The sequence below is a fragment of the Condylura cristata genome, unplaced genomic scaffold, assembly GCF_000260355.1.
Source record: "Condylura cristata isolate star-nosed mole 26May11 unplaced genomic scaffold, ConCri1.0 scaffold00012, whole genome shotgun sequence".
NCBI lineage: Eukaryota > Metazoa > Chordata > Mammalia > Eulipotyphla > Talpidae > Condylura > Condylura cristata.
This window is the reverse complement of record NW_004567113.1, coordinates 7,986,360-8,005,732: the sequence shown is the minus strand read 5'-3', so window position 1 is coordinate 8,005,732 and position 19,373 is coordinate 7,986,360.

Here is a 19,373-nt window from a genome sequence, read left to right as displayed (position 1 = left end):
TGTACATCTGATTGGGCTGCTGTACTGAAAGGTCATATTGGGTGACTTATAAATAATAAGATTTATTTTTTACACCTCTAGTGGTAGGGAAGTCGAAGATTAAGTCTTGTGCAAGCTACTGATGTAAGAAGCCTGATCAACTCCCTTATCCTACGTCAAGGTAGTTGCTTGAGGAAACTCTTCCTGGTTCATAGCAACCACTTATCATTGTAATTTTAAAGGGTAGAAGAGTCTAGAGAGCTCTGGAAGCTTGTTTATAATGCATTCATCACATCATAAGGACTCCAACCTCATGACGTACTCCCCTCCCAAAGGCTCTAGCTCCTATTATCACTTCTGAGAGTTATGATTTAATATAAATGTGGAGGAGTTAGATATTTATGTCACACATTCAAAGATAAATACAGGTGAATAGCTGCAGAGGAAGATGTCAGCATCAGAGTCTGTAAACCCTGTATAAACAAAAGAAATAGCATAAGCAAATGAACATGAGTGAGCAAGAAGAATTCACACAAACATGTAATTAGAGGATTAGGAATAGAAACATTAGGAGCAAGGAGAAAACTACCAAGTAACCAAAATATTTAGTGCTGGAGTGTAGTGAAAAATAAGATTGAATTTGTAGGGTTAATGACATTTTAGTGGACCTTAAAGGATTTTCCAATATGATTTTTTAAAAATTCCTATTTACCTTAAAATACTTCCTATTTAAGACTGTGTATTATAGTGCTTATTGAATAACTGTATCATATTAGTTAAATAGTATCTTTCTAAATTTCATGCCAAATGCAACCTGTGAATTTGACCGTATCTGGGAACTGGATCTATGTAGATAAAAAGATGCAGTTATACTCCATTAGGAGGGAGCTCTAAATCCAGTGATTGATGTCATTATAATGGGAGGGAGATTTTTGGAGAGGTAGGGAGAGAGAGATACATAGGGAATAAAGCCATGTGACAACAGAAGTAGAGAATGTTGTATTGTAGCCACAACTTAAACAATGCTAGAAAGGAAGAGAAATAGAAAGCAACTGTTCTCTCTTAGGGTGTCTGTATTGAACCAACACTGCCAACTTCTAGCCCCCAGAACTGTGAGAAAACAAATTTCTGTTTTAAGCTAACCCTTTTGTGGCAAGTTGTAGCACTAGACCTATCAACTAATATTGAACTGTTTGGGCTACTGTACCAACAGATCATATTGGGTGGCTTATTAATAACAAGATTTATTTTTTCACAGTTCTAGTGGTAGGGAAGTGCAAGATCAAGTCTTGTGCAAGCTAGTGATCTATGTGTTGGACACACAACAAAGAGCAAAACTAGGTAAGATCTCCTGCAATTAGCTTTCTTCCTGTTATGTTTTCTCCTAGAATGTAAGATTCTGGGAAAGGATATCCTTCTTTCTAATTTTTTTTTCAGTCTCTTATGCAAGAGGAAATTTTGGTAAAATCAAGAATTCCAAGAATAGTATACTAGATAATGAAAAATAATTGAAAGTTATAGATAAGCAGGTTGAGATTGAGATACTTTTCCAAATATCAGCGCCACTGATATGTAGCTCCAGATGGTTTGATCAAGTTGTTGTTATTTCATCATCTTTAAACTAGGAAGCCAAATATCTTTTTCATGGTATTAGATAAAAACAAAACAAAACAAAAAAAAACTTCATGAAGTAACATGGTTAGCCACAGAGTATATTTAGTTTCCTTTATTTCCTTTCCTTGTAACGATAAAAGGAAAGAAGACTTTAGGAAGACTAAGTGGGTAGCAGATACCAGTAGATTAGAGGGGGAAATTGGAGTTCGAGCATTTCTTTACAGATTAGAAACCCTTGTGCAATTATCAGGACAGGAATTAGATTGTTGACAATGCCAAGTGACAGGAAAGAGAAAATATAAAAGCTAACCTAAAGAAGAACCTACAGAATTTAACTACTAGTTTGAAAAAGAAAAATAATAAAATAGGGATTTTTTACCCAGTGTCCTAGTATGGGTAGTAGACTGAGAAACTGATAATGTAATGAGACAGGAAAATTCAGAGGTTTGGTTATTAAGTCTGTAAGATAAGCTTAGTTTGGTTCATGCTAGAAAAGAAATATTATGCATCATGTATCAACATGAAGCTGCAGTGGAGCAGAAATTTAGAAATGCAAATATGACCATTAACAGAAGACAAGTAACAATAAAAACCATGAAAGCAAATGATTTCACTAAAGGAAATAGTAAGTAAAGTAGTTATGTGAGCAGTCAGAGCGCCTTCTTAAGGAGGATTGTAAGAATCATTAGCAATTTAGAATAAGAAAATGTTGCAGTTAAAATGAATACTTATAGATATCTATTAAGATCAATCAAAGGTCTCACTTGAAAGAAAACTACACTTCTCTCAAAGTTTGTGTTATGGGCCAATGATGAATGAATTCTAGACCTTAAGAGAGTCTGCCTTCAGTGAACATGAAGTCTTGTTTTATAAACTTATCATTAAATCTATCCCAGTGTTTTGTAGATAAAACTATAAAATTAGGGCCCTTCCTAGTGGCACAGCAGGTTAAAGCACAGTACTAAGAAGCTAAAGCTACTTCAGCATGAGTTGAATCCCGGCCCCAGAGGTGATCCACATGGCGCGGCGAACCTCTCTTAAACTGCCTGCTGCTCCCCTCAGCAGTGTACTTTGTCCATCTGCCTGTTCTTCTCCCCACTCTGTCTCTGGTGAATCTTCTAACCCCCTGCACCTCAGGCCTGTACCCCAGTTCTTATACATAAATAAATAAATCTTAAAAAAACCTATAAAACTATATAAATACTTCATTTCTTGGAGAAGATAATATCTAGTTTCTTTTCTGCTTATAGTTTCAATGGCTTTTTACACATAGTCAAAAAACATTGCAAATGTAGAAAAATGTGTTCTGATTAAATATAGGTAGGTAGCATATTTCATCTCCAGCTGAGATAGATTCATTTTAGAATTTAGACATGTAAAAGCAATGTCTGGGGGAGGCAGACATTCCAGAAGTCTTCTCTGTGAATAAGAGATACCTCCTAGAATAAAGGGTGTTAAATTCATAAAATTGCAGCCCCTGGCACTGGGAGACACAGTGGGTTAATCCTGAGTGTGTGTAGCTATTATGGCCCTTTGGTGTATCCTGTATGTCATGAGACTTTCAGATCCCCCAACACAAATCAGGATTTGTACGGAGTCTTGACAGCGATTTGTACGGGGAAAAATAAAGCAAGATAACTATGTCTTTATAGTTCCCAATCAAAGGCAATATTCTTTTGGGGGGTCAGGTTAAAAGGGAATACAAAAGAGGTCAGCTCTCAGCCCTTTGAACAACATATGGAGACAGTGCAGCCAAGGAGACAGCAGTGACTTTCACATCAATCATTGGCAACCTCAGGGCAGGTCAGGAAAAAAAAAAGTAATACTCTGCAAGGAAGGCAGTGATTTGATGGAGAATAGTGGACTCAAAGAAATGACAATGAGAGTTAATGGGTCTGGACATTACAGCATCCACCGGGGCTGGTACTACATTGACTTTTAAAAATATTACTTTACTTAAAATCTTGTGGATTCAATCTTCCACAAAACTCACTTCTGTCAATTTATTAACATAAGATGATAGTATATATAAAATTATCTTCATAGGTCACTGATAAGCTAAAAGCAAGCTAGAAAGTACTCATTCTTTTTCTTCCTACATTTCTGCTATCTAATAGAGACTATATTTCAGAGATAAATATCTCAAATTCTAGTTCAGAAACCACACTTCTAGTAGATGAGGATGGTTGTATTATCTTTAATAAATTTATAATCCTGTGATGTAATGTGGAAAAGTTAATTGATTTTTGTGTATGATCTGTGCTTGTATTAGCTTTCTACTGGTAATAAAGAAGAATAAATTTAATTAACTCTAGAATTCATGTACCTCAAGCGGAGGTACAAACAAGCACACACACATACACACAACTCTTATTTGGAAACTATAAGATTCTAACCTGCTTTGTATAAGGGAATGACAGTTCTTGACAGTATTCAATAATTATTATTATCATGGCTATTATTAATGTCACTAGCTTATGAATTAGCCCTACTGAAAAGTAATAGCTATGTTGTCTTGATTACTGTATAATAGTATAAGAAAATGGGCTCCCGGACAAGACCAGTTGATTCTAATTGCTTTGTCAGATATAAACTTGAGTTTGTGTGCATAGCTACTTTAAGACAATCCCAGGCAGCAGAAGAGGGAGACATGCTCCCAGAAATTCACCATGAGAGTCTTTCTGCTCAGCCTTCCCAACCATTCCATCCTATTCATGATTTAAATCCTGTGGTTTTGAATTTTTTAGTAAGAGGTGGTATGGCCTCATGTCTTGAGGTCTTAAGACTCTGATCCTAGATGTACCTGGGTTTGATTTAATCTGAGCTCCATGGGTTGCTAACTGTGTGACTTTGAGCAATCTATTAAGCTTTTTAAAATTAATCTTTCATGTATAAAATGAGGTTTGTGATAACACCCAGCTGGTAGTGCTATTGTAAGTAGACAGCACGTAGTATTCCCTTGCTATAAATTTATTACATGTAGACAGCATGGAGTGTTTCCTTGCTATAAATCCACCCTTTGTATTCTGATGTTACTCCCCCTCTATGGTGATGATTCTACACTGATTCCAGCTGTGACTCAGGGCTCCTTTCTGTCTTCTTTTTTCTTTGCTGATCCAACATCTCATCCCTGTTTTATTGGCATTCTGATCCCTCAGGAGTTGCTGTCTTTCTTGGTTTTTGACAGATCTATTCCCATTTAGAGGAAAAGAACATTGCATGGAAATTTGCTTCTTAAGAAGATAATTGCATTATTAGAATTTGTTGCTTTAAATATTGATAAATATAAACAAAGATAGTTGAAAAAAGTAGGACTCTCTCTGCTCACATAATTTAATTTAGCGACTGGGTTGGTTGAAAACAATATAAACAAGGATAGAAAATGCTGCAAGGGGCTGACCCTCTTAGTTCTTAGGTTCAGACTATGCTAAGTATCTTAGAGCAAAGGGAGAGAACTGTTGATTCTAAAATTTTTACTATCCACTATGTACATTGTCAAGCTGCTTTTGCACTACAAGAGTGTTCAGAGAAAAGTGTATATTCTTGTTTGTAACTTGGTTAATATAAACTAACTGCATAACTTTAGGCAGTTTTTCTTTGTATTTCTTGAGGTTCATTATGTTTCCTAGATGTATGGGTTTACATTCTTTTTTTAATCTTAGATAATTTGTCTATTTATTTAAATTGTTTGCTCTCCTCCCTCAGAATTTTAGGACTTAACACTTTCTGTGTGTCGTTCATTTGCCAGTGGATGAATACTCCATGAAAAGTCCATGTATTGATGGTAGAATGATCTCTAGGTCCTTTTCTTATTCTTACTCATTAGACCTCTTAAAGTTATCCCACAACTCACAGATGATTTGTGAGTTTTAGCTTTCTTTCTTTCTTTTTTTTTTTGCTCATACCATTTTATTAGATAGCTTCTATTGCTATTTTTAAGTTCATTTCTTTTTAATCTGTTGTGTCTATCTGATATTAATCCAATATCTTATTTTTCCTAATAGACACTATATTACATCTTTAAAAACTTTGTCTTTGAAAATTACCTTCCACGTCTCAATTTAACTTACGCAAATGTTCCTCTATCTTTTTGAGATTTTGGAATATAGTTAGGTTTTTTTTTTTTAAGATTTATTTATTTATTCATATAGAACTGGAGTACAGAGATGCGGAGGGTGAGAGGATTCACCAGAGACAGAGCAGGGAGCAGAACAGGCAGATCGACCAAGTACACTGCTGAGGGGAGCAGTGGGTGGGCGGTCCTGTCAGGAGAGGTCTGCCTCGCCATGTGGACCTCCTCCAGGGCAGGCGGGGATTGAACTCATGCGGAAGTGGCTTAAGCTTCTTAGTGTTGTGCCTTAACCCGCTGCGCCACCAGGGAGGGCCTGGAATATAGTTTTAATAACTCCATTTTGTTTTCTCATATATAGTCTGCTTATATTGAATAATCATTGTCTTCATTATATATTACTTTTAGTTCTTCTATATAACTAGCAACATTTGGCTGGATGTCAGACATTGTGATTTTTTCTTTGTTGGATGATGAACTTTTTTTTGTATTCCAAGAAATATTCTAGAACTATGTCCTATGATTCAGTGGAGTTAATTGTAGTAAATTCAATGTTTTTGAGACTGTTTTTATGCATTGCTAGGTGGGACCAGAGCTGCTTTAAGCATAAGGCTAGTTTTGTTCACTATTGAAGCAATACCCTTCAGATCACTCTATCTGATAGCCCCTTTATGAGGGTTTTCTCTTTTGTCTGGTGCAAACACAAATTGTTCTCAAAGATCTCTCTTTCTCTCTTCCTCCTCCCACCCTTTTTCCCTCCCTCTGTCTCTATCTGTCTCCAGTACTCTGTTCTGTCTACTTCAGCCACCCTGACTTCCTTTTTCACTCAGCATCATTCCAGATTCCATGAGAGAGAGAGCACTGAGATTCACTAAAATTCCCTCTTTCAGTTCTAGACTATTAACTGGGGCTATTGTAGAACTCACTTCTTTTGTTCTCTGTCAGGAATCATTGCCCTGTTCTTGACCTTTCATATCTGAAAAACACTTTTTCAGTTGTTTGTTTGTTTTAATATGGGTTCACATGGGAAGTTATCAGTTATATTGATTAGAAAGGTCTAGTAGCTAGTGAACAGCAAAGCTGAAGAAAAAAATATGGAGGTAAAGAAAAAAAAAAGTAGTTATGGGTCACTCTCTAAAAGGAAGTTGAGGTTTGAATGGTTTCTGAGAGATTGGAGGGGATCTAAAAATAGGAGATTCAATAAAGAATTTATTTTATTAAAAAGAGGAATTACTCAACATATACTAGATAAATGACAAGAATTCATTAGAGAAGCAGAAACAAATGCCAGATAGAGGAATAATCATAGTTAGAGCATTCTTGAATAAAGAAATGAGCTCTAGGAGCTGACTTTGGAGACCCCAAGGCTTATTTCTTGCATATTAATTGTATGGTACAGAGAAGATACCTAAAAGTGTAAAGATGCACAAAAATTGTCTGATATTCCTGGATTTTTGTTGTTGTTGTTGTTAATTATGAGGTAAAGTCTACTAAGAGAGTGTTAGAATAGAGGTAGGAGAATTAAAGATATCAATATGCTAAATAGCAATTTTATTTTATTTTTAAAGATTTATTTATGCATACAGAACTGGGGTACAAGCCAGAGGTGCAGGGGTGGTGAGAAGCTTCACCTGAAACAGAGTGGGGAGCAGAACAGGCTAATCGACAAAGTACACTGCTGAGGGGAGCAGTGTGGGGCGGTCAGGAGACGTGCAGTGCCATGTGATCAACTCCAGCCCAGGGATCGAACTCACACTGAAGTGGCTGCTGCTCACTTGCAGAGCTGCATCCTAATCCATTGCGCCACCAGGGAAGGACTAAATAGTCATTTTTAAGAATTATATGACAAAGAGAATTGCTAAGCAGTGTGTCTACCCCTTTGACTTCTGACTTTATAGTTACATTCAAAGTTAGTAAGAATATGTGCTTTTCTCCATGAGAAATTATTTCTTTGCAGGCTGAGATACAGTGTATCTGTTAAGTTTTAGAACCTGGATTTTTGCCAAGAAGTTGTGATGCAGAGAAAAATGGGAAAGCTACTTAACATTTCAGCAACAAATTATTTTAATGATGGACCACAAACCAAGTTCTATGGAGAAAAGTGAATACATGAGAAGGGTTAACAGTGAAAAAACTGTAGGGCTTCTGAAGTTGAGATTTTGAAGATGTTGAAGAATAGCAAAGGGGAGAGTCTAAATTGGAACATTGAAAAAAATGAGAGGGGTTGGACATCTTGTTGTTCAGCTCCTTGCTGCATAATATTGAGATAAACCATCTGGAAATATAGTGTGATCCTATTCATATCAGTACTCAAAAATAAGATACTGGAGATAATTTACTTGCCTAGACAAGAACAATCTGTACTTGACAGAAACACTTCATGACCAGTCAGAAGATATATTTAGGATGTCAATGTTGTAAACATTTTTCATTTTACATTTTTGGTCAACAAACAAAACTCATCATTATCCTTTCAATTATACCTGCAAGTTGGTCTTCTCTCAACTCTTACTCATTTTGCTTTATCTTGAGACCATAAGTAGAAAACCTTCTGAACAAAAAGACTGATGGTTTTTGTTTATATTATGTTTCCATATTAACTAGAAGATGAAACTAGGCAAGAGGTAAATAAAAAGAGAGATGTTTACGTCACTAGCTTGACAGTATCAATACTCAAATTTAATATTATTCAATTGCTTCGCTTCTCAGATCTGCCTTAATTCACATTCTTGCCAGAGAGGGCAAATTCCATAGAGACTAAACTGAACCCAAATGCTCTTTTAGTGTAAGGGTTAATATCATCCTCAGAGAGCACAGCCATGGCAACCAGGAGACCCTCTGTTCACATTGTATAAATAGTGTCTCTTATTTCCTCCATGGCTATTTATGGAGCACAGAAAACTAGAAGATGGCCAATCTGTCACCCAGTGCCATGTATTCCAGAAAAACTGAAATCGTTAATAGCTACCTCCAATTCTAACCAAGTCAGGTTAATGCCAGAAAACTTTTTAGAAGGAAAGGAATTTGAGAAATAAAAACTTAGATTTGTTTCTTTACCTGTTAACTGTGGATAAACGAATTATTTTCCTTGCTGTTGCAAAAATCTAAACCACAATCTCTACTTCTGGGCAAATAACATGAGAATCAGAGAGATGATCTTGAATGGCTGAATTTACATGGTGATTTCAAATCACCCTCACAATATGAAGAAGTGATTGCATTTTATACAGGGCTGGTATTGAATAGATCCATACTTTCATAGATTGAACTATCTCAACGTGTTTCTTTGACCTTTTCCATGAAAAGGAGAAACTGCCCCTTATCAGACAGTGAGAAGAGTTATCCATTTTCACTTGCTTTGATTTCAAGAAATTTGAAGAATTTGATGCTGATGATTTCAAATTTCACTAATAAAATCTGGTATCACATTTTTGCCCTGGAATTTTATATAGAATTAGAGATATCTTTTAATCATTTTCTTTTTACATTATATTATATTTTTAAAATGTTACCCAGGGAACACAGTTGTGGAAAATTTCACTGGAATTCAGAATGTTAAAGTTTACAGGAACTGAGAAAATATAGAGGATAATCCCCAAAGTTTACATAATGTAGGAAAGTGAGTACAGAGACACCCCAATTTTGTAACCCATAACTGACAGAGTTCTTACCAGAATTAAGGTTTTCCCAGTCTAAGCTTGGTAAGATTGACACAAGCTATGCAGCGTCTATTGTCCGACAGATTCCGGGTAGATCGGGAAAAGCTCTGAAAAATCAGACTTTCCACTGCTAGCTTATGTTATGACCTCCCTTTTTTGTATAATCGTAATATCAAAATATTCTGAGCAACTTTCAGCTTACAATTGGATTGCCTCAGCTGCATCAGGCCTGCCTGCCCTGACAAGCAAGCACTGCACCAGGGTGAGAAATTCCTCTGAAGTCAAAAGTGACTTGACAACTGGCTGATCAATAAAAGCAAAAGGGCTGTTTCTGATGGAGGAAAACCCAAATCTTATCATTCTACTATCTCACCTAGCCTTCTATGAGCTTCTAAAGAATTACTCAAACTTCCTACTGTCTGGCTTTAGATGTGGAAATTCATCCAGGTTGCCTGTTTTAGAACTAGTCAGGTCTTTTACCTTTTACACCTCAAAGCAATCCACAAAAGTATTCTGACTAGTCTTTCAGGATTCTACTATCTAGTCTTTAGATAAAGAAATTCACCTTCAGAGCAAATTATGCTTTCTACTGTCTAGACCTCAAGAAAACTCACTTAAAACCTTTTAGCAAGTTTCTTCAAAGAACTTTTCTGAAATTTGATTTGCAAGAAATTTCCTCTTCCTGCCTCCCAGGGTGTCTCAGGTAGAAAAAACCATCAAGTATTAGATAAGGTTTAAGGGACTTTATTTTTATCAATCTTCACTATAGTAATATTAGTCTTAAACTTTGTGCACCGATGTACCTGTTTTTAACTTTGATTGATTTTAGAATGTTATAATCTCAAGTAAAGGTCAAAAGTACCCCAGACTATTCTTAGAAAAAAGGTGATTGTGATGTCAACCCCTTTCGTATGCTAATGTCATCCCTCTGCCTGCTTGAAATGTATAAAATAAACCTCTGCTGAAGGCAGAGCAGGAAGATTTGCACCCAACTCTGACTCCCATGTCTTCCTCGCACCCGCTCCTCTCCCCCCTCTTGGAATCTCTGCATGCCAAAGCCTTCCCATCTTAGGGTCCTGCCTGTGTTGCCTTCAGACATCTCAAAAGTTGGAGCTGGCCTCCAACATAAGATCTAGAAAAAAAAATTGAGAAAATATATTTTATATGCAAAATTTGCTATCTGACTTAAATTTAGTGTTCTTGCCTGTAAATTGTTCTTTGTGGACAAGAATTTTTGTCCACCTAACTCCAAGCTACCCTAGGGTAGGCATTGCTTAGTAAATAACCCAGAAAACAAACCACAGACTGAAAATGGACATATTTCAATCAATTATCTTCAAAGGTAATGGTCAACTTAATTTATTCCCTGGAATATAATAGCCTTATTCTATTTTGAAACTACATATTTGATGTTGTACACTGTACTTTTAAGACACAATTATATTTACATGTTTAAATAGCACATTTAACATGTATTCATGTTATATATTATAAAACTGACAGCTTCTCTTTCTATCCCCAAACTTAAAATACATCTTTCACACACACACAACTTGAATACACATCCATCCAACATTTCTGCTGTTGGTGGGGTTTGATACTTTATCCTGGATGATTAAAGATATGAGAATTATTTTGATGGTAATACTCAGACTTTCTTACATTGATTCTCTTAGATACCTGTGGTGATAGTTGTCTCTGCTACATAGACACATTCAGCCTTATCTCTCAAATCATTTCTTTGATTTCCACTCACATAGGTGGCACATTTCTATTCATTCCTCTTACAATTACCTTTTTCAACAGTTAAAACGCCTTTTATTCTATAGCACTGTAATAAGATAATGCTGGTAACTAAAATAGACTGATTCATGTTCACTACTTTTCATTCTGTTTCCAAGAGAGTTAGGTGCTAATGGGCAGTAAAATAATGATGGGCATAAGTGGTAAAAAGCATAAAAATAAGGAAAAAGTGTAGTTAAAATACAAATTGGATGATTTCCCCTTCACATGTAATTCTGATCTGTCCCTTATGCTGATGATTGGGCAGAAAAATGATCTGAATGATAACAGGTATGGAGGTTGCACAGTCTAGCATGGGACTGTTTGCTACCTGTGTAACCCCTCATATTGTATTAAACGTGACGTGAAAAGCTATTAATTCCCAAGAAGGGTAGTTAGGGTTAACAACATGTGATAGTTAAATCAAAGTGAGAAAATGAAGGCTAGTGAAAATAAATTGTATAAGATTGAGAAAAGGAAAAGCACAATATTTACCAATATTATCCTGTCCATATGAAAAAAAAAAAACAACACTCAATCTAGGTATTATTACAGCCTTTAGTAAAATATAAGTGTATTTGGTTTCAAAGACATATTCATTTTCCTCTATGACATTGCAGAAAGTCCAAAGCCCTAGATTTAAAAGTTAAGACAAGATTATCTATTCAGCTAATAAAAATCAAGATGCCTGGGATTCAGTGTGAGGCAGCTTGCAAATTTCAATCACAATTTTTTTTTTTTTAAGATTTATTTGTGCATACAGAACTGGGGTACAGGCCAGAGGCTCAGGGGCGGTGAGAGGCTTCACCAGAGACAGAGTGGGGAACAGAATAGGCAGATCGACGAAGTACACTGTTGAGGGGAGCAGCGGGCAGGTCAGGAGAGGTCTGCCACACCATCTGGTCACCTCCGGGGCAGGCGGGAATTGAACTCATGCGGAAGAGGCTTTAGCTTCTCAGTGCTGTGCTTTAACCCACTGCGCCACCAGGGAAGGCCCTCAATCACAATTTGTAAGTGAGTTTTATTGCATCAATGTGCCCTACTTCCATTGGGTTTTAACCTTTTGGAGTCAAGTAACATTAAACTTACGCATAGCTTTTACTTTAGAGTGCTTGGTGCCTGATATTTAAAAAAATAACAAAATTATAAAAAATGAGAATTGTATTTATTCTCCACTCTTTGAAAAAAGTGATCATTCAGAACAAAAAGAAAAATGCCAAGGACTTGATGTATGCTGCTGCCCAAAACCAGGATTCCTGGATTAAACTGTGATATTCCTAAGGGGGAAATTGTACATAGTCAAAATATTAGCAAGGATGTAAAATAATTGTACCTCATTAAAGTAAATAAAAAATACATAAAGCCTTTCCACAAAACAAAATAGAGAGCCACTTTAAAATGTAAAGTATCACATTTTGAGGACAGTTTGCAAAAACTATAAAGTATCTGAAGTAATGTTGTTATTGGTTATTTATTATATATGTATATATAATTTAGATATAGTTTTCTAAATGAAATATATTACCAAGAGTAATTTCATATATTTAATGTAGCTACCAGAAGACTTTGAAATGATATATTTTGCACTTGATGCTTGCATTGTATTTCCTTCAGGACAGTTTTTGCTTATATTGTCTCTAATTTTTACCTCTACAGGTCTGTATTCCATGTTACATATGCAGATTTCCAGGTATCTTCTAGAAAATGCTATTCTATGCTTTTGTCTCTCAAGATACATTTCAGCTTTCCATATGATTTCTGACTCAGTGACAACCCAGTTAGGTATCTTTTTAAACCAAGCTATGGTAGTATCTGACTTTATATATGATTTCCAAATTTTGAAGAGTTTTACTCAGAATATTTGTAAACACAATCATTCAACTATGTAGGTAGTTAATATTATAAATTGGTGAAAAATTTTGTTTGGTGTTCATTTTCACAAATGTTAACAAGTGTTTCTTGGTTGAAATGCATGATATATAAGAATGTCCCTGTAGTGGCTGCAGTTCAACAAATTAAGAACACATTGTCAGTTGTTGAAATATGTGGACATAGGTTACTTACTATATTTAATCACGCTCAGCACATGGCTATGAATCCTTATTTATGCATTATGAAAAATAGGAGCTGCCTGATTGTTAAATGGTTGCATATACAGGGTAATAGAATTCTCAAAAGAGGAAATAGAGCTCACATTTTACCTTTTCTGTAAAAGGAAATGTCCCTTAGGCTTTAAAAGAACAACAGTAAAACTGATGTGTATTATTGGCTGCATTTGAGGTTACATGATACTTTCTAAAGTTTTATTTTTATTTATACATAAGAGAACTGGGGTGTGGAACAGAGGTGCGGGGAGTGAGCAGGTTCACAAGAGACAGAATGGGGAATAGAGCAGGCAGACCCATAGAAATTCACTACTTAGGGGACCAGTGGGTCAGACAGGAGAGGTCTGCTGTGCCATGTTGGTCACCTCCCTGGCCAGGGATCAGTTTATGTAGCTGTTGCTGTTAATAGCTTGATAGCAGTGAGACTTTAACCTCTGCATCACCAGGGAGGCCCAGGTTACTTAATATTTTAAAGGAATCATTGATGCTTATTGTGATACTATGTTGGGGCTCATTTTACCTTTGATGCCTGAGATCATAACTGATATAACAACTTCAACAGATTACTAGATATAACTGTAGATGATTTTCTAAATTTACCAGGTTCTTTAAATTGGGATTGTGTATTTTTTTCCTTCTAGCTCTACCTCCTCAATTCATTAAATAAAGCATATTAAACATATTCTTTTGAAAAGAATCAAACTACACCATCAAATATGATGAAGCGGGTAGATTTAAAAAGTCCATACACCTAAATTCACTGGTGAGAGATGGCAAATTACTTTCCTTTAAAATGTTTGATGTGAGAAAGTTTCAAGCCTCAGTCCAAAGTAGTCAAAGTACAAAGCAGTCAGTTCCAGTCATGAAAACAAGTTATTATCATCTAAAAATAAACATGTAATACTGTTTTTGTATGTAGAAATAATTCCATTATGGAAAAACTTTCAATATCCTCATGGACAACTTTTCCAAAGTACCCAGAGTACTCAGTCACTGTGAACAAACAAAAGAGAAACTGCTTCTTAATTAAAACCTAGAAACATCAAAATAAGTACTTAGCTTTATTTCTCTCAGTAGCAAAACATGTGGTCAAATTATGAATTAATCTATAACATTTGCACATATATGTTTTTCTAAATAAAATGAAATCTTCCTGTCTTTGGAAATTATGAGGCAACCTTTTCATTTCTTTTTCTTTTTTGGTGGGGGAGGGTGGAGAGCAGAAGAGAGGTAAGATGCTCTTTTGGAACTTCATAGAAAAAACTCCAGGGCCTCTTGAATTCATCAGGGTGAAAGATAAAGTACCAAAGTAATCCACAAGCTCAGTTGCTTATGAAAGTTAAAAACATTACATTTACATGTAAAATTCTGGGTAGGTGGCCAAGGGTTGATGAGATTCCTTCCTGTGTTATTGATTTGCTGTTCTCAGCTCTGGGTTTTGAACCCTCGATCCAGATGGTTTATGTCACATTCTAGCTAAGGCAAAGAGAAAGGAGAGAACAGACCATCCCTTTCTTTTTGGGTATGACCTAATGGTTACGCAAATGATTTTTCTTTCAGTTGCCAGAAGTGATCACGTGGAATTTATAGTAACTCAGAAATGTTAGCAGAGAGATCGCTGTCCCTGTCACTTTTGTAATTAAACTAGGAACTGGGCTCTTGGTTCCTAGGTCCAGTGTTCGCTACTGAGTGATTGTGTCCCATTCATACAGTCCTTCTGAAGACAGATTATTCCAGTCCTTTGGTGCTAATTTCATGGATCCACCTATCCATGCAGCCAGCCCTGTAATCTGGGAATACTATGATCCGACAGCCTCTCGTCTCAGCCATTTGGAAACTTGCCTTCCTAAGCACTCATTCTGGGGGGCAACTCTGGTGGATTGTGCCACTTTCTTCCCCCTAACCTCTTCTAATTCCAGTCTTTGTACCCTTACATCCTGAGACAATTCCACTGCATTCTTTTCAGATATTGAACTACCTAAAACTAGAGGTTGTTCAAAATTATTATCAGGGAAGTAAATGATTTCTCTGGAGAAATGATTTTTCAATTCCCCTAAGAATTGAACATAGTCATTAAACCAGATGTCACAAACTGGCAGTTAAGGACAGATTAAGTCCACAGATGTTCTTTGTTTGGTCAGCAATTTTTGGAGGACTCCCAGACATGGGTTGTTAAATTACTCACCAACCAAAAGAAAAAGCAAACATGATTTAGCAATCTCCATAGTGTACAGTTATCTCATGTCTAGGTATATATCCAATTAAAAGAGAATAAGATATTGAAGAGACACCCACACCCCATTTCCGTTGCATCTATAGTCACTATAAACAAGATAAACCACTGAAGTGTACCTCAAAGATGTTGCATGTGTTCATATAATGTAATGTTATTCAGACACGAAAATAAAGAAAATCCTGTCATTTGCAACACCATGGAAGGATCTTGAGGCATTATGCTAAGTGAAATAAATGAGGCTGAAAGACAAATCCCACATAGTATCACTCACTTGTAGAGTCTTAAGAAAAAATTGAATTCCTAGAAAAACAGAATAGAAAAGTAATTGCTGGAGACTGCAGGACGGGAGGAATAGGAATAGGTTGATAAAACGGTACAAACTTTAAGATAAAGCCTGAGAAGCTAGGGCCTGCCTGGTGGCACAAGTAGTTAAGTGTTGGCACTTTGAAGCAATCCACAGCCACTGCAGCATGAGTTTGATCCCAGTCAGGGAGGTGACCCAGATGGCACAGCAAACCTCTCCTATCTCACCTGCTGCTCCCGTCAGCAGTGTATTTCAGTTGACCCACCTGTTCTGCTCCCCACTCTGTATCTGTGAATCCTCTCCCACCCCTATCTCCTAACTATATCCCAGCTCTTGTGTGCAAAAATAAATAAATCGTTTTTTAAAAAAGTCTGATAAACTAATGTTAAACATAGTGATCATGATTGAAATTGCTAAACTGTATAATTGAAATTTGATAAGGGAATGGAACTTAGATGTTCTCACCCTCCAAAAAGTAAAAATCAATGAGAATGCTAGTTTTAATCATGGGGATACACATAGGAAGTAGTTGATTTAATGGTTCTCTTAATGATGATGATAGCAAGTATGCTTTGATTTGCTACTTATTTCTCTGAAATGGAATCTTAGTAGGCAATTTTAAGCTGCGTGTCTGTTGTATCATTTCAGTTATCTATAAATTTTATCATCTTGGAAGGTAATGAGAAATACACATTGAATACTCAGCTCCTTTCAGTGTTTAACAATAAGTCGTTTAACATATGTACCATGCATGTTGGTTCTAGCAATGTAGAAATGAACAATCAAACTGCCCTTAAGTTGTGAAGGATAATCCTCTCCAAGGTGCTCAGACTAAGTCTTCCCATGACATGTCACTTTACATTGGGTGTTAGTTTGAGGAAAGGCCAACTGCTGGTTCAAAAGAACTTTTACTACTCTCTTAATGACCTAGAAAAATCTAAATTAAGGGTATTGTCTATATTTAAAGTTTTCTCCAGTAATAACATACTTATGGGAGAAGCCTCTCTATATGCTAGATAAACATGTAATCACAGAACACTCAGAAATTTAGCCAAATCTCTATTTGAAGGCCAACGTCTCTATGTCATTCCTCATCTCAGCAAAAAAACAAACAAACAAACAAAAAGACCTTTTATTGATCCCATTTACTTTAGAATTTATGTTCTTATGGATGTTCCACATGTATGTAACTATTTTTTCTCCTATTGTGTCTAATGGTAATTTGGTTACTTAACCAGCCTGAGAGGTAGGGAGAAATTTCCTTTCTGCCCTCAGTTGATTATATGGCTCAGTTGACATTTCCCACAAAAGATTACTGAAAATTGTATTATGTCCCATTGCTTTAATCTCAATTTTTCTGTCCACCAGATATGAATGCTCTATTCATCAACAATGATGAAAATTAAGAATAAATAATTTAAAATAGCTCAAGTTGGTTCTATAGAATTTGCCTTCTAACAGTGGTAAACTGCACAATAGAAAAGGGCTTCTTAATGTGAGCAATCATTGGTAACTCAGGGCAGAAACAATCACATGTAGCAAAGGAGGATTTAAACTGCAATGGAAAGTTGTGAGTGATTGGGGATATGTAGAGTAATAAAATGTTCTAGGTTAGAATGGAGGATCTCAAGCTGCCACCAGGTAGAATTTTTATATAACCATTTTGGGTAAATTTCTTTTAAGAAATTTTAGATGATAATGATCTGATTCCTCAGTCTCAGTAATTTGTGGCTATTTATTTTTTCATTCAAAATCAATATTGATGTTTACCTTCAGTGTGCATTTGAAAGCTTATATTTTTTTCTTAGAGACAATTCCTTTCCCTCATTGTGTTAACTTCAGTTCCTACAGACCTGAATCTGCTTTCTTTTTGGGCCTCACTCTGAAACTGAGGTTGATGAAAAGAACGTAACAGGTATAATTAGATGAAACAAAGTGGTCCATGTACATACAGAAATATATTCCATGTTGTTACTTTCACACAAATTAAAAGTAAATGAATAATTCCCCAAAGTGGTGTGGAGATCCACCTTTCCCTGCAGAGGGTGCCTCCCCAGGCGTCTGCACAGCCCTTGTTTGGGGTCTGGCTGCTGGTGGTTGGTGAGGACATACCCAGGGGCATAAGGGTTATTTTGAGAAACACCAGACAGAGCAGATGTTACCTGATTGAAGGGAAATTTTCATTTATAAAAGGAAGTCTCCATTTGTAAGAGTGTGTCCCTCTCTGCACGAAGAAGAGAAGGGTGTCAATGTCATGAGAGAAGCTTACCAAGGGAGAACACACAGACTTAAATCATCTCACCCTTATTTACAGGGCAGTAAGTAAATAAGCCTCTGTGACTGCCTTTACCCCATCATTCCTCTTCCTTTGTCTCTGGTTAAACGTAGTATTTAATACCGTATGGTTTCACTCATAGCAGGAGTATAATGGACCAGGCGAAAATAACAGAAATAATGAACAACCATATACCAGAGACATTTTGTGGGGGTGGAGTGGGGAACGGGATCAAAAACGGGGGATGGGGAGGGAAGTGCATGGGATTATGGTGATGGCACACGGGTGATTTGGTGATGGGAATCCCGCGGGGATTACAATTGAGATGGAAAAAAAAATGTACAAAATGATGTAAAAATAAACTGTTGTAAAATAAAAACAAAACAAAACAAAACAAAAACATGGTATTTAAGATGGGTCTTTCAGCCACTTTGGAGAATTATTCATTTTTCCCTGGGTATAGTTCATGTTAGCTATCATGAAGTATACATGGTAATACATTTGTTTATTTTTCCCTTGTTAACTTATCTCTTATATGAGTCTCAGTCAAGGGCAAAGGGAAAGGTATTTTTCTTCCCCTACACAGGTTCAAGAAAAGTCACCTTTGATGTTTTTATTATAATTTTCCCAGTTCATTGTTCAAGGAAACTGTAGTGAAGCATCCTAAATCACATACAATATTGCAAGTCAATATTACCTTAATTTAAAAAAACAGAAAAAGGCCCTCCCTGGTGGCGCAGCGGGTTAAAGCACTGCACTGAGAAGCTAAAGCCACTTCTGCATGAGTTCGATTCCCGCCTGCCCCGGAGGTGACCACATGGTGTGGCAGACCTCTCCTGACCCACCCGCTGCTCCCCTCAGTAGTGTGCTTCGTCGATCTGCCTGTTCTGCTCCCCGCTCTGTCTCTGGTGAATCCTCTCACCCTCCGCATCTCTGGCCTGTACCCCAGTTCTGTACAAATAAATAAATAAATATTTAAAAAAAAAAAACAGAAAAAAATGTATGTATTCATCAGTTGATCAGTTATGATTTATTTACCATATGAAGATGACCAAAATGAGGGTCAAACTTAGAGAAAACCTCAGGGCACAGCTGAGTGTTCTTGCTATAACTGAGTGGGATGGAGATCCACTCTCAGGCATGACAGCATATCTAGAATGAGGTAGCACCTGTCTGGGAAGGTGCTAGCTCATATAGAGCCCTACATTTTGTCAGTCATAAGGCTGTTGTGCCAAAGATGAAGCTTTTTGAAAAGTACTTTAATGAGAACAGAAATAGTGTGACTTTAAATGTGCAATCTGGATGGCTGTCGGCATGCTTATCTACGATCATTTTTCTTTCCCAATTCCC